At 49.6% G+C, this 13,857-nt stretch overlaps 1 long non-coding RNA gene, 1 other non-coding gene and 2 pseudogenes across 2 annotated transcripts; 3 read left to right on the top strand and 1 right to left on the bottom strand.

Annotated features, from left to right (window-relative positions):
* On the top strand, positions 1–116 carry LOC142654478 (U2 spliceosomal RNA; annotated as a pseudogene).
* A 5,338-nt stretch (positions 117–5,454) lies between these two features.
* Positions 5,455–6,220, bottom strand: LOC142652858 (uncharacterized). The gene is made up of 3 exons (XR_012847956.1): positions 6,134–6,220; positions 5,628–5,709; positions 5,455–5,530 (listed from the first exon to the last, which is right to left on the bottom strand). It is a non-coding gene; the product is annotated as an uncharacterized LOC142652858 (long non-coding RNA).
* A 448-nt stretch (positions 6,221–6,668) lies between these two features.
* Positions 6,669–6,859, top strand: LOC142653855 (U2 spliceosomal RNA). Its single transcript, XR_012848709.1, has one exon. It is a non-coding gene; the product is annotated as a U2 spliceosomal RNA (small nuclear RNA).
* A 1,500-nt stretch (positions 6,860–8,359) lies between these two features.
* On the top strand, positions 8,360–8,461 carry LOC142654526 (U2 spliceosomal RNA; annotated as a pseudogene).
* Positions 8,462–13,857: the final 5,396 nt, after the last annotated feature.

Raw genomic sequence — 13,857 nt, 5'->3', positions numbered from 1 at the left:
TCTGGGGACCATATATTAAATGGATTTTTAGAACAGGGAGATGGAAATAGAGCTTGCTCTGTCCACTCCACGCATTGACCTGGTATTGCAGTATTTCCAGGACCGGTGCACCCTTCCCTTATGTGTTGACTAAAATCAGATTCCAAAAGTGCTATTTGTGTTTGCTATTGTTTTTGTCTTTCTGATGGGATCTCCCCTTTTAATCCCATTATTTCAACACCTGTTGGACAATGCATTTGTACAGTCATGTGTGATAATGAGCTCATTTATTAAATGCAATTAATTAATACATTGCCACCTCTTGGTGTGTGTGTGTGTGTGTGTGTGTGTGTGTGTGTGTGTGTGTGTGTGTGTGTGTGTGTGTGTGTGTGTGTGTGTGTGTGTGTGTGTGTGTGTGTGTGTGTGTGTGTGTGTGTGTGTGTGTGTGTGTGTGTGTGTGTGTGTGTGTGTGTGTGTGTGTGTGTGTGTGTGTGTGTGTGTGTGTGTGTGTGTGTGTGTGTGTGTGTGTGTGTGTGTGTGTGTGTGTGTGTGTGTGTGTGTGTGTGTGTGTGTGTGTGTGTGTGTGTGTGTGTGTGTGTGTGTGTGTGTGTGTGTGTGTGTGTGTGTGTGTGTGTGTGTGTGTGTGTGTGTGTGTGTGTGTGTGTGTGTGTGTGTGTGTGTGTGTGTGTGTGTGTCTTCTGTGTTTCCGGCATTTCACATTGGAACAGCTCATTCACCTTCCTTGTCTTCTCTCCGCCCTCCCTCCTAGGTAAGTTAAAGAGCTGCACCTGAGCCAGCCACTGATTGATGCAGCAACACAGTCAACTAGTGGAGTGGAGTGGAGTAGGGGAACAGCAAACAGCCATTAAAGCAGCCAGCCGCCTACCCGCCACAATGGACCTACCTGTGTACACTAGATGGATGTGATGGAATGTACTGCCGTCCCAACATTTCCAAGAAGAAGTAAGAATTGCAGTTGCAACAAACCCTTGCTTGCCTACAAAGAGAGCAGCAATTTGGATTTGTTACTATGTTACCTAGAAGAATAAAATAACAAACTGTGCAAGGATGGAGGTTGTAGGAGCAAGGAGAACAAGTTGTCTGTAAAGTTGGTGGATGCCTATTTTCCATTTTGCAGTCCCTTGTCTCCCTCTTGTGGCCTCCTGGAGGCAACTAGCTGTGCAAAAAAAAGACAGCCTGGCGGCCGGCTGTTGCAGTGTTGCCCTCTCAGGCAACACTGAGTGACTGACTGAGCCGCACCGTCTTATATAAAGTTCAGACGGAACTTTGCACGTGTCATAGTGGAGCCCTCAGGATTCCAGAGCCAGCTTTCTGACATCATAATGGGGCCTGCCTCAGAGATAGATAAAAGCCTGGGCCCAGGCAGTGTTGGTCAGTGCTGCTCAGCAGGCAGCACCGGACTGGACTGGATTAAAGCTGATACAAGGTGTGAAGGAACAAGGGGTGGCTGTGGGCATGCACTTGCTGCCGCTGCCAGTGTTTATCTGCATGGCAGCAGGGCATTTGGGCGTTGCCAGGAAGGCGTTTTTATGTAGATTCCTCCTCTTTCAGCACTGCATTGTGGTGCAAGCAAAAGAAGCAAATCCTGTCTGGCTTCCTCTCCGGCCTTTATTCACCTCCCTCCCGCTTAGTAGCTGTAAATGTGTGTGAGCCTGCAGGGCCCCATGGAATTGCCTAGGAGTAGGCTGAATCAATCGCTGCAAGGGGTGAACAGCAGTATGGGACAGGCTCGGTCAACGGCCGGCCCATTCGGGTTATCGCTTCTCGGCCTTTTGGCTAAGCTCAAGTGGCTTGTCAGAGGGTCTCCTAGCCTGTCATACCCTTGGCCTTAGAGCATTGGCAGTTTACTGTCTGAAGCTCTATGCTGCTATAAGGGGAAGACCACGGAGAACAAGAAGGCGATCGACTGAGTTCCCAGACAGGGATACAGATAATATGGCTTCTTATGGCCGAATCCGATTCCTGGAGCGTGGACAAAATTTTGTGAAGAACGGCATCCGAATTGATATTGGAGAAAATTATCGGGAGGAGTTCGGATTGAAACATCTGGCTACAGAGATCCTGTTTGGACTTCTTCTGGTGGAAAAGAATGACATTCTCTGCCTACAACATCCGGCAAAAGACTATTATATCCTGGTCTTGGAGACAACAGCTGCCTGCCAGAACTTCTACCAGACTCTGAAATTGAAAGAGGGGAGTCCAGAGCTGGAAGGACTTAAATTCACCTTGCTGTACTCCTATGGTGAAGCGTATGTGACTGTCTTCATGTACAATCCGTATGTCACCATGGACAATATTGCTCGGTTCCTGCTGCGGTATTGTACGGACATTAAAAATGGCCAGAAGGTGATGGACGAAGTTGGCCTATGGACAGGCAAATACAAATTTTTGGTGAAGTTTGGAGCAGACCCAGATGGGATTGGGGGAGTTCACCACCCGCCTTCCAATTTCACCATTGGCCGTGACAGAGGCTATCTGTTCTACAACAATATGCCCTCCTATTGTAGGAAATGTAGGAAGTTTGGGCACAAGCCAGATGGATGTAAAGCAGAGGCGGCTGACACACGCTTCTGCAGTCACTGTGGGAAACTTGGCCACAATAGAGACGAGTGTCAGGAGGAGATCACATGTAATCTGTGTGGTGGGAAGAGACACACGTTCAAAGATTGCCCAGATAGGGTAAAGACTTGGGCGCAGGTTGCAGCGTCAGCTCAACAACAACCTGGACTGACTATTCTATCCAAGGAGCCTGCTGCTGGGCCATCTGTTGCTGGCCTCATACGGAAGGTGGCCCCAGTATCAGAGGGAAAAAAGAACCTATCCGTTATCCTGAGTCCTTCCGTAATGGTGGCAGGTCCTGTAGCAGTTACAGAGTCCGATGTCCCATCCGAGGCCAAGGGTCTGCCATCTAGCGGTTCTCGTGTGACTGATGTCCGCTCTCCCGGTCTTCCTGATGGCCAAGAGGATGACTGGGGTGAAGTGATGGAGCTGGAGGAGAAAAGAAAAAGGAAAAAGGTTGAGTCGGCTGAGTCTAGTAGTGTCAAGTCGAAAAAGACTATGAAGGCAAAATTAAAAGACGTACAGCCAGTGCTGGCAATGGAGACACCGCAACCAGTATCGGCAATTGAGATGTCTCAACCTATCCAGCCCACCATGGATATCCAGGAGTTCGTAACTCCAAGCCTGGGGGATATACTTCCTGAACTTTCTGATTCTGATGGGTCATCATGAAGTCTGAATGATGTCCTGTCTGAAGTTGCTCTCGCTGAATGTGAGGAGTGTGAGGAGCTCTGCCAGAAGGGCTGCCTTTTTTTCGTTTTTGAGCACATTGAACTTTGATATTGTTTTTCTGCAAGAATGTGATATAGATCACAGTATGGACTATAAAGAGCTGAGAGACAGTTGGCCTCACGGACAATCGGTTTGGTCAGGCGAAAATTCAAATAAGTCAACAGGAGTAGGTGTTTTATTGAAAGGGCAGAATTGCCGAATTATTTCCTTTGTTGAACTTATCCCCGGGAGGGCGCTTTTAGTTATTGTTGACTATAATGGGAGTGAAGTGAAACTCCTCAATGTGTATGCCTCACCTGATACTAATGAAAGGTCAGAATTGATTGAAGATATCCAGCCATTTATTGCCGGCTCAACATCGCTTGTAGTAGCAGGTGATCTCAATTGTGCACTCGAAAGTGAAGATCGAACTGGAGGTGCTGCAAGAAGAGTAGATAAAACCGTGCAACAGTGGAAAAATTTCATTTGCGATTTTGAATTGTCTGATGTATGGAGGAGTCTGAAGAGGTCTGAACCAGGTTATACCTGGGAGAACATTACAGTCAAGTCCAGACTGGATTATGTACTCACATCGAAAAATATGAAGCCAGTGGATATTAAGATTGAAGACAATATCTTCTCTGACCATAAAATGCTCAGTGCAACTATTCATATCCCTGCAAATGAAAGAGGAAGAGGAGTATGGAGATTAAATACCAGCTTTCTGGAAGACAAAGTGATGCAGGAGGAATTCATTGTAGCCTACAAAAAATGGGCAACTGCTAAAGGAAAATTTCCATCAATCCTAGAATGGTGGGACAATACTAAAGAGAAGATCAAGAACTTCTTCTTAGATTATGGGATTAAAAGAGCCCGAGAGAAGAAAAGGTGGTACAAGAGACTCAACACAAAATTACAGACTTACCTGAGTTTGAAGAACGCTGGTGTTGATGTCGCTGACCTGGTGGGAAAAATTAAAAAAGAAATTAAAGAGGTCATCCATCAAAAAGGACAAGAAGTGATCTTTAATACTAAAGTGCAACAGTTGGAAAATAACGAGAAATGTTCACGCTTCTTTTTCAAGAAAAGTATGGAACAGAAAAATATCATGACCAATATCGCTGGTCAAACCAGCAAAGAAGGTATGCTTCAAGAGGCCAAGAAATTCTATCAGACTCTCTTTGACAAAAAGAAGATAGATATGTCTTATGTCTCACACGCCCTAGAAGCGCTAGAACTTAAGCTTGGCCAAGCTGAGAAAGAAGACTTATGCAAGGAACTTACCTTGGGAGAACTCCTGAGTGTAATCAAGAGTTTCGCAAGAGGGAAGGCTCCAGGATCAGATGGTCTATCAGTGGAGTTCTTTTCAACATTCTGGAACACTCTGAAGGAAGACCTGCTGGAGATCTTCAAAGCAGCAATGAAGAGCGAGCTGTTACCTGAGTCATGGAGGAGAGGAATAGTTACTTTGCTGTTCAAGAAAGGAGACAAGACCAGCCTTGAAAATTGGAGGCCAATAACCCTCCTCAATGTCGATTACAAGGTGTTATCCAAAATCTTGGTCAATAGAATTAAGAAACACATCGACAAGGTCATCCACCAAGACCAAGTTTGCGGGGTACCGGGTAGAAGTATCGCAGATAACCTAAATACCATCAGGGACTGCATCTGGTACTCCAAAGACAGAAAGCAAGATTTGGCCGTGTTGTCACTGGACTTTCAGAAGGCCTATGACCGAGTCTCGCACGAGTTTCTGTGGCTTGTGCTGAAGAAAATGAATTTTCCTGAGACAGTGATCAAACAAGTCGCATTACTGTACAAAGAATCCTATAGCCAAGTTACCATTAATGGCTTCTTGTCTGGAAAAGTGGATCTGATGTCTGGGGTAAAACAAGGATGCCCCCTGTCGCCCATCCTCTTCATCTGTGTCCTCGAACCCCTGCTCACGCTGTTGAGGAAAGAGAAGATCATTAGAGGGGTGCCGATTCCAGGAGGAGGTGGGCAGTCAGTGAAAGTAAGTGCCTATATGGACGATGTCAATATTTTATGCTCCAATAAACAATCTGTGAGGAGGGCGCTACTGCTAACAGACTTCTTCTGTCAAGCATCAGGATTCAGATTGAATAAGAATAAGTGCGACTGCTTCACACTGAAGGAATGGAGGGATTTCGACTTACCAGAGGTCAATACCCAGTGCGACAGAATCAAAATTCTTGGTGTCATATTCACGCCCCAGAATGATGGAAAAGAAAGCTGGGAGCTGATAAGTGAAAAGGTGAAGAAGAAGATTGAGTTTTGGAAACTCAGACAGCTAACAATTGAAGGGAAGAACTTGGTCATCAAAGCACTAGTACTACCTCTGCTGTTGTACTTGAGCCAGGTTTTTCTACCAAGCGAAAATCGTCTTAAGGAACTCCAAAGGATATGTTTCCATTTCATCTGGAATTCAAAAATGGAGAAAGTTAGACGAGAGATAATGTACAAGCAGAAGAAGAATGGAGGAAAGGAGATTATCTTCTTTAAACGCTTTCTATATCTGCAGTATTTCTCCTTGTGTTTCAAGAACATCAAGACGAATAAAACCTGGGCCTATTTTCTAAGGTATGCCGCTGGACACGTGTTCAGAAAGAGAAAGTGGATAGAGCTGCCCCTTACAAAGCCTACCCTGCTGCTACCACCTGTGCAGTATGTATGTTTGGAAAGAACCATCCGTGTCTACCAACTGGAAGGTATGGAACAGGAACATCTTAAGAATGCCAGAAAGCTGAGAATGTTGCTGGACAGTCACCAAGAGACAACAAATGTGAGTAACTTCACAACATCAAAGTCTATGGAGCTATGGAGAAACACCAACGCTCCTTACCTATCCAATGTTCTTAAAGACTTGTCTTGGATGATTCTACACGAAAGTCTCCCTACCAGGGCATTTCAGTATAGAAGAGGGCTCGTCTCCACTCCAAGATGCCCAAGAGCTGGGTGTCCTGGAGAAGAAAGCGTCATGCACTTAATGTGGAACTGTGCCTATGCTCAGAAGGTATGGAAAACTGTTGGCATTCTACTGAAATTTACCTGTGAATTAAGGTTCCTGAACCATGAAGTGGTGCTGTATGGAGACTTCAAGCATCCTGTGGGAGAGAAGAAGAGAGTGTTGTGGATTATCTTGAACTGTTTAAAAAATGCCCTATGGAAGGTGCGCAACATCTTACTGTTCAGAAGAGACACCATTTCCGAGAAAGACTGTATAAAGCTGGCCCTAAGTGAAATTTACGTCTTCTATTTGTTGGACAGGAAGAGAGTGGGTCCAAAAGCCTCAAGCTGGTGGAATTTAAGAAGTTGGAACGTCCTGTTGGAAGATGTTTGAACTGAAGCTTTTTTCTGTTTCGCAGATTTTATAAGAAATAGCTGAATAAGAACTAAAAAAATTAAAATGTAAAAATCTGTTCTTATCAGTTTAATATCTGATACGTCCCCTATCTGGGGACCATATATTAAATGGATTTTTAGAACAGGGAGATGGAAATAGAGCTTGCTCTGTCCACTCCACGCATTGACCTGGTATTGCAGTATTTCCAGGACCGGTGCACCCTTCCCTTATGTGTTGACTAAAATCAGATTCCAAAAGTGCTATTTGTGTTTGCTATTGTTTTTGTCTTTCTGATGGGATCTCCCCTTTTAATCCCATTATTTCAACACCTGTTGGACAATGCATTTGTACAGTCATGTGTGATAATGAGCTCATTTATTAAATGCAATTAATTAATACATTGCCACCTCTTGTTGTGTGTGTGTGTGTGTGTGTGTGTGTGTGTGTGTGTGTGTGTGTGTGTGTGTGTGTGTGTGTGTGTGTGTGTGTGTGTGTGTGTGTGTGTGTGTGTGTGTGTGTGTGTGTGTGTGTGTGTGTGTGTGTGTGTGTGTGTGTGTGTGTGTGTGTGTGTGTGTGTGTGTGTGTGTGTGTGTGTGTGTGTGTGTGTGTGTGTGTGTGTGTGTGTGTGTGTGTGTCTTCTGTGTTTCTGTGTTTCCGGCATTTCACATTGGAACAGCTCATTCACCTTCCTTGTCTTCTCTCCGCCCTCCCTCCTAGGTAAGTTAAAGAGCTGCACCTGAGCCAGCCACTGATTGATGCAGCAACACAGTCAACTAGTGGAGTGGAGTGGAGTAGGGGAACAGCAAACAGCCATTAAAGCAGCCAGCCGCCTACCCGCCACAATGGACCTACCTGTGTACACTAGATGGATGTGATGGAATGTACTGCCGTCCCAACATTTCCAAGAAGAAGTAAGAATTGCAGTTGCAACAAACCCTTGCTTGCCTACAAAGAGAGCAGCAATTTGGATTTGTTACTATGTTACCTAGAAGAATAAAATAACAAACTGTGCAAGGATGGAGGTTGTAGGAGCAAGGAGAACAAGTTGTCTGTAAAGTTGGTGGATGCCTATTTTCCATTTTGCAGTCCCTTGTCTCCCTCTTGTGGCCTCCTGGAGGCAACTAGCTGTGCAAAAAAAAGACAGCCTGGCGGCCGGCTGTTGCAGTGTTGCCCTCTCAGGCAACACTGAGTGACTGACTGAGCCGCACCGTCTTATATAAAGTTCAGACGGAACTTTGCACGTGTCATAGTGGAGCCCTCAGGATTCCAGAGCCAGCTTTCTGACATCATAATGGGGCCTGCCTCAGAGATAGATAAAAGCCTGGGCCCAGGCAGTGTTGGTCAGTGCTGCTCAGCAGGCAGCACCGGACTGGACTGGATTAAAGCTGATACAAGGTGTGAAGGAACAAGGGGTGGCTGTGGGCATGCACTTGCTGCCGCTGCCAGTGTTTATCTGCATGGCAGCAGGGCATTTGGGCGTTGCCAGGAAGGCGTTTTTATGTAGATTCCTCCTCTTTCAGCACTGCATTGTGGTGCAAGCAAAAGAAGCAAATCCTGTCTGGCTTCCTCTCCGGCCTTTATTCACCTCCCTCCCGCTTAGTAGCTGTAAATGTGTGTGAGCCTGCAGGGCCCCATGGAATTGCCTAGGAGTAGGCTGAATCAATCGCTGCAAGGGGTGAACAGCAGTATGGGACAGGCTCGGTCAACGGCCGGCCCATTCGGGTTATCGCTTCTCGGCCTTTTGGCTAAGATCAAGTGTAGTATCTGTTCTTATCAGTCCTTGTAAGGATAGATAGCTCGGAGAACCACTGGGGGCTATAAACACTAGCTTAGCGATCCAAGAGCGTTCCAGACGAAGCCGGCGACGAACTGCGGAGAAGAACCAGCGAAGACGACGATCCAGAAGGGAGAAGCCGCCATCGAGGAAGAAGCTCCGGGAGATCGCTGCCGGGAAGAAGAAGGAGAACTTCGGAGAAGAGCCGCTGCTGAAGGGGATCTTCGAAGAAGCTCGGCCGCAGAAGAAGAAGCTCGACGAGGAACCGCTGCGGAAGAAATTTCGTGGAAGAACCTCGGCCAGCAAGGAGAAGATTTGCATAGCTCCGCCCCCTTCGGGAAAGAGCTATCGAAGATCCTCCCCAAGCGACAGGAACAGCTGGAAGAAGCCATGGCCTCAACCAGCAACCCTGCCACCCAGAAGGAGAAGGCAGATGGACCAGGTGAGCAGGCCCAGGCCAGGACATCTCCTCCTGAAGCCTCCTCAAGCCAACAGGCCACCAGGAAGCCGAACCAGGCTGCTCCAACCCTGGAGCCCTGGATGAAGCAGACGGTGGCCCTGAAGCTCAAGGAGGTGGACGGGAGAGTGCCGGACATGACGGAAGAAGTGTTCTGCCAGAAGATGCTCCTGGATCAGGGCTTCGCTAAGCCGGAGACCATCAGTATCCAGGCCTTCATGACCGGGATGTTCTTCGTGACCTTCGCTTCGATCAACATCTGCAGAAGGTACTGGGAGATGGTGAAAGCGGCGAGGCCTGAATCCCCTTTCTCTCGCTTTGTGGGCAACTGCCCTGTCCAAAGAGAGGAAAGGCGGGTGACGGTCTCAATGCGGAACCCACACACCCCCGGCAAAGACATCACCACGCTCCTGAAGCGGTTCTGCACAGTGGTGAGGGAACCCACCCACATCCTGAACGGACTCGGCTTCTGGACTGGCAAGTGGTCGGTAATCGTCCGACTGAACAAGGATTCGAGCGCGGAAGACGGCCTCCAGCACCTGCCCCAGTCATTCTCGCTGGGCAACTCCTACGGCCTCATCTACTACCCGGACATGCCGCAGATCTGCAGGAGATGCAGCAAGAAGGGTCATTCGGTGAAGGACTGCAAGGAGGACGCCTGCAAGAACTGCCGGGTAACAGGACACGAGACCAAAGACTGCCCGAAACGGACAATGTGCAACCTCTGCGGACAAGCAGCCCACTCTTACAAGGACTGCCCGAAGAGGGATCGATCCTGGGCAACTGTAGCAGCGAAAGCTCCAGCCAGAGGGAACCCCGCCCCAGCCAGAGCTCCAGCGGCACAGAAGACCGGGAAAAAGAAGGATGGTAAGAAGACGACAGTCCCTCCCCCCCCTCTCCCGGCCCTCCCTCGCCCTACCCTTCCCACCCTCCCTCGCCCGGCCCTCCCCACCCCCCCGTCCCCAACCCCTGTCACCCCCACTGAGGCTCTCACCTTCTCCTACCCACCCATCTCAGTGGTCCTGTCACCTGCACCTCTCCCAACCCAGCCTCCCTTCTCCCCAGCTCCAGCAGCACTAACATCTTCCCCTCCAGCTGCTGGAGTCCTCTCCCTGGAGGATTTTCCCCCTCTTGTCTCCTCAGGTGCCATCCAGAGGAAGAGAAAGGTGAGGGACAGCCCAGCTGCTGAGTCCTCAAAGAGACAAGTCGTGGAAATCTGCGAAGATTCCCTTGCGCAGCAGGAGGAAATGGAGCAGATGGTGGAGGAACTCGTGTCTGAACCTGAGGTCATCGACTTCACAACAGACATCCAGGTGGCTACAATCCTGGAACAATTTTTGTCAGAGGGCCTGCTGGATCTTCCGGACCCGCCAGGCTCCAGAGAGGAGGATCCGCCCGACCGGACTGGTAACTAAGGTGTATCGTTTGCACTAACCTTCTTTATTCTCCCCCATGGCTGCTAAACTTAACATCTTTAGCCTCAATGTGAGGAGTGTTAGAGATAGGACTAGATGTCAGATGGTGCTAACTTTTCTTTCCAAGCAGTCGAGTGATGTATTTATGCTCCAGGAATGTACTCTCCCCTCTTCCAGGTCATACCATCATCTGGCCAGGCAGTGGACCCATGGCCCGTCCTACTGGTCTGGTGGGGGCGACTGTAAGTCTGCAGGGGTTGCCATCCTGATTAGGGGAAGCGTATTTACTGTTGACTCTGTCCAGGAGCTCGTCTGCGGCCGCTTGTTGGTCGTAGACGGTTCCTGGGCGGGAGAGCCGATTAGGCTCATCAACGTGTACGCTCCCCCTATGAAGGCTGAGCGCCTGGAACTATTCCAGACCCTGCGGACCCAGCTCGCCACCACTAGGGCAGTGGTGATGGCCGGGGACTTCAACTGCCCCATCGAAGAGGATGGACGAAGTTCCGGCACTTCAATCAAGCTGGATGTCAGTTCCAAACTGCTTATCGAGATGGTAACCGAAGCATCCTTGCAGGACGTTGTGGGCTCCATGGGGATCGGCTCTGTGAACTATTCATGGAGCCGACCCGATGGCTCACTTCGTTCTCGGATTGACTTTGTGTTCACCTCCCGGGCAGTCAAGCAGCATGGGCACTCCATGGTCCCCTGCTTCTTCTCTGACCACAGGGCCATTCTCTTCCAGGGTGCCATCGGCCACGGTTTTCCTCCCGGCCCTGGCTCCTGGAAGCTGAATTGTGCCCTGCTGGAAAGAGAAGAGGTACTGGCGGAACTTAGAGACGCCTATATTGTTTGGAGGAATGATAAAGTTTTCTTTGACAAAACCTGTGACTGGTGGGAATATGTTAAAGTTGAATTTCGTTGTTTCTTTCAGGCAAAAAGTCGTCAACAGGCGTGTGAGAGGAAGAGAGACTTCAGAGAGATGCAGCGTCAGCTGCGATCCCTGCAAGACCTCCTTCAATGCGGCTGGGACGTCAGGAAGGAGCTGGAGGAAGCCAAAAAGGGCCTGAAAAGGCACTTTGAGGAGGAATCCAAGCGAATTGTCTTTCGTTCCAAGGTGGAGAACCTGGAGAAGGGTGAGAAATGTAACTCGTTCTTTTTCAGGAAACTCCATGCCGGCCACACGCCCCTGAAGGAACTCCGAGATGAGACCGGAAACATGCATTCTGGGAAGAAGGAGGTGATGGGAGTCGTCACAGACTACTACCGAAGCCTCTACTCCCGGAAAACCACTGACCCCGAAGCCGCCGATAAATTCCTGTCAGGTATCACTAATCATCTTGATCCTGCAGGTACGGAGGCTATGGACGTACCCCTGACGGTGGAGGAACTGCTCTCTGCCGCTAAATCCTTCAGACCCGGCAGGACCCCGGGCAGTGATGGTCTCCCAGCAGAGCTCTATGTAGCGCTGGGGGACTTGATCTGTCCGGACCTGCTGGAGCTCTATGAGGAGATGGTGGTGGAGGGTAGAATGCCACCGTCCTTGAGAGAAGGCATGATCACGATCTTGTATAAGCGGAAGGGGGAGAGATGTGACCTGAAAAACTGGCGTCCCATCTCTCTCCTGAACGTGGACTACAAGATCCTCGCCAAAGTATTGACCAACAGACTGAAGGTTGTCATCGGACAGATCATCGGATCGGACCAAACCTGCGGCATTCCTGGCCGTAGGGTGGCCGACAGTCTTGCCCTGGTGAGGGACACGGTGCATTACATGCAAAGCCGCCGTACACACGCGGCCCTGGTCAGTCTGGATCAGGAGAAGGCTTTTGACCGGGTCTCTCACGAATTCATGGGTAAGGCTCTGCGTAGGCTGCGGCTTGGCAGGTTGTTCTGTTTGTATGTTAACCTGATGTATTGCGACATTTACAGCTCGGTGCTGGTGAACGGCTGGAAGACTGACCCCTTTCCTGTATCGTCGGGGGTTAGACAAGGCTGTCCTCTTTCACCTCTCCTTTTTGTTTGTGTTATAGAGCTCTTCGCAGAGGCTATCCGGCAGAATGGAGAGATCAGAGGGATCACCGCACCAGGTCCAGGACACTTCGAGGTCAAATGCTCGCTGTACATGGACGACGTGACCGTCTTCTGCGCTGACCAGAGTTCGGTGACTGCACTCGTCCAGACCTGTGAGGAGTTCGGACGCGCTTCAGGGGCAAAAGTCAACTGCGGGAAGTCGGAAGCCATGCTCTTCGGAAAGTGGTACCTGCCTTCTCCTGCCTCCTTCCCGTTTACTATCAAGCCGGACTTCATCAAAATTCTGGGAGTCTGGTTCGGTAAGGAAGGTGCAGCCCTAAAGTCGTGGGAAGAACGCTTGGCCAAAGTCAACCAAAGGATCGGACTGTGGAGCCTCAGACAACTCACTATTGAGGGCAAAGCAATGGTCCTGCGTAACGAAGTCTTGCCTGTGCTACAATACACTGCACAGGCATGGCCCCCTCTTGCAACGGTCTCGAGGGCCATTACCAGGACTGTGTTTCGCTTCATCTGGGGCTCGAAAATGGACAGAGTAAAGCGGACTGTTATGTACAAGGAGCCCCGCAAAGGTGGGAAGGGTATACCCGACATTCCCACTCTGCTGCGGATCGCTTTTGTATGTGACTGTGTTCGTAGGACTCTGAGGACAGCAAACGGCTCTGCGGGCAAGGCCATGTCCCGCTACTTCCTCCTTCCCCTCTGGCGAGGTTTTGGCTGGGATAAGTGGGACAGCTCCTTCCCTTACAACTGGCACGCTCCCTGGTTCTACGGAGATGTCGTCCGGTTTGTGAGGGAGCATCAACTGGAGGGTCTTAAGCCCGACTTGTGGAAACCTAAGACGATCCACAAGCACATCAGAGCAAAGGACTCACTGGAGTTTGTTCCAGGGCTTCATGCCGACACGTTGGAGACTGTTTGGACTAACGTGTCATCTGGCAGGTTGACCAACGGGCACAAGGACATTTCATGGATGGCCATCCAGGGAGGACTGCCTCTTAGGTCATTCATGCATGCCCGCAACCTGTGCAAGACCCGGTACTGCCCCAGGTGCCCCTTCACGGAGGAAACATCTTTGCACATTTTCTGGCAGTGCCCCTTTGCACAGGGTCTGTTGAAAGCCTTGGAACACGAACTCAAGGACTCAGTTCCCAGGAACAGACTGTCGTACCGCTCGGTACTTTATGGACTATTTCCTGGGAATACCACGGATGGAGCAATCCAGGAAGCCTGGCGCCTTATGAACTGTTTTAAGGACGCTATATGGTTCGCCAGGAATCGTCTGATTTTGCGGAGAGAGAGTGTGTCCGTCCAGGACTGCCGCAGGCTGATCCACAGCCTGCTCAGAGACTATTCCACCTGGGACAGCCCGGACGTCGATGAGGAAGAGGACTGATACTCCCCTTCCCCCCACTCTCCCTTCTTGTGTGTTGTCTTTCAATAAAGCTTCGGGCCTGTGATTTCCCGCTTCCCTATCCCCTCCTACCCACTCCCCTATCCCATCACTTGTCTGTAATGCTTTGTTGTTTGGCTTTAGTGAATGCAAGAA

This window comes from Rhinoderma darwinii, chromosome 5, assembly GCF_050947455.1.
Source record: "Rhinoderma darwinii isolate aRhiDar2 chromosome 5, aRhiDar2.hap1, whole genome shotgun sequence".
In the NCBI taxonomy this organism is placed as follows: domain Eukaryota; kingdom Metazoa; phylum Chordata; class Amphibia; order Anura; family Rhinodermatidae; genus Rhinoderma; species Rhinoderma darwinii.
The sequence above is the reverse complement of the archived record's forward strand: the minus strand, read 5'-3'. Positions and strand labels throughout refer to the sequence as shown.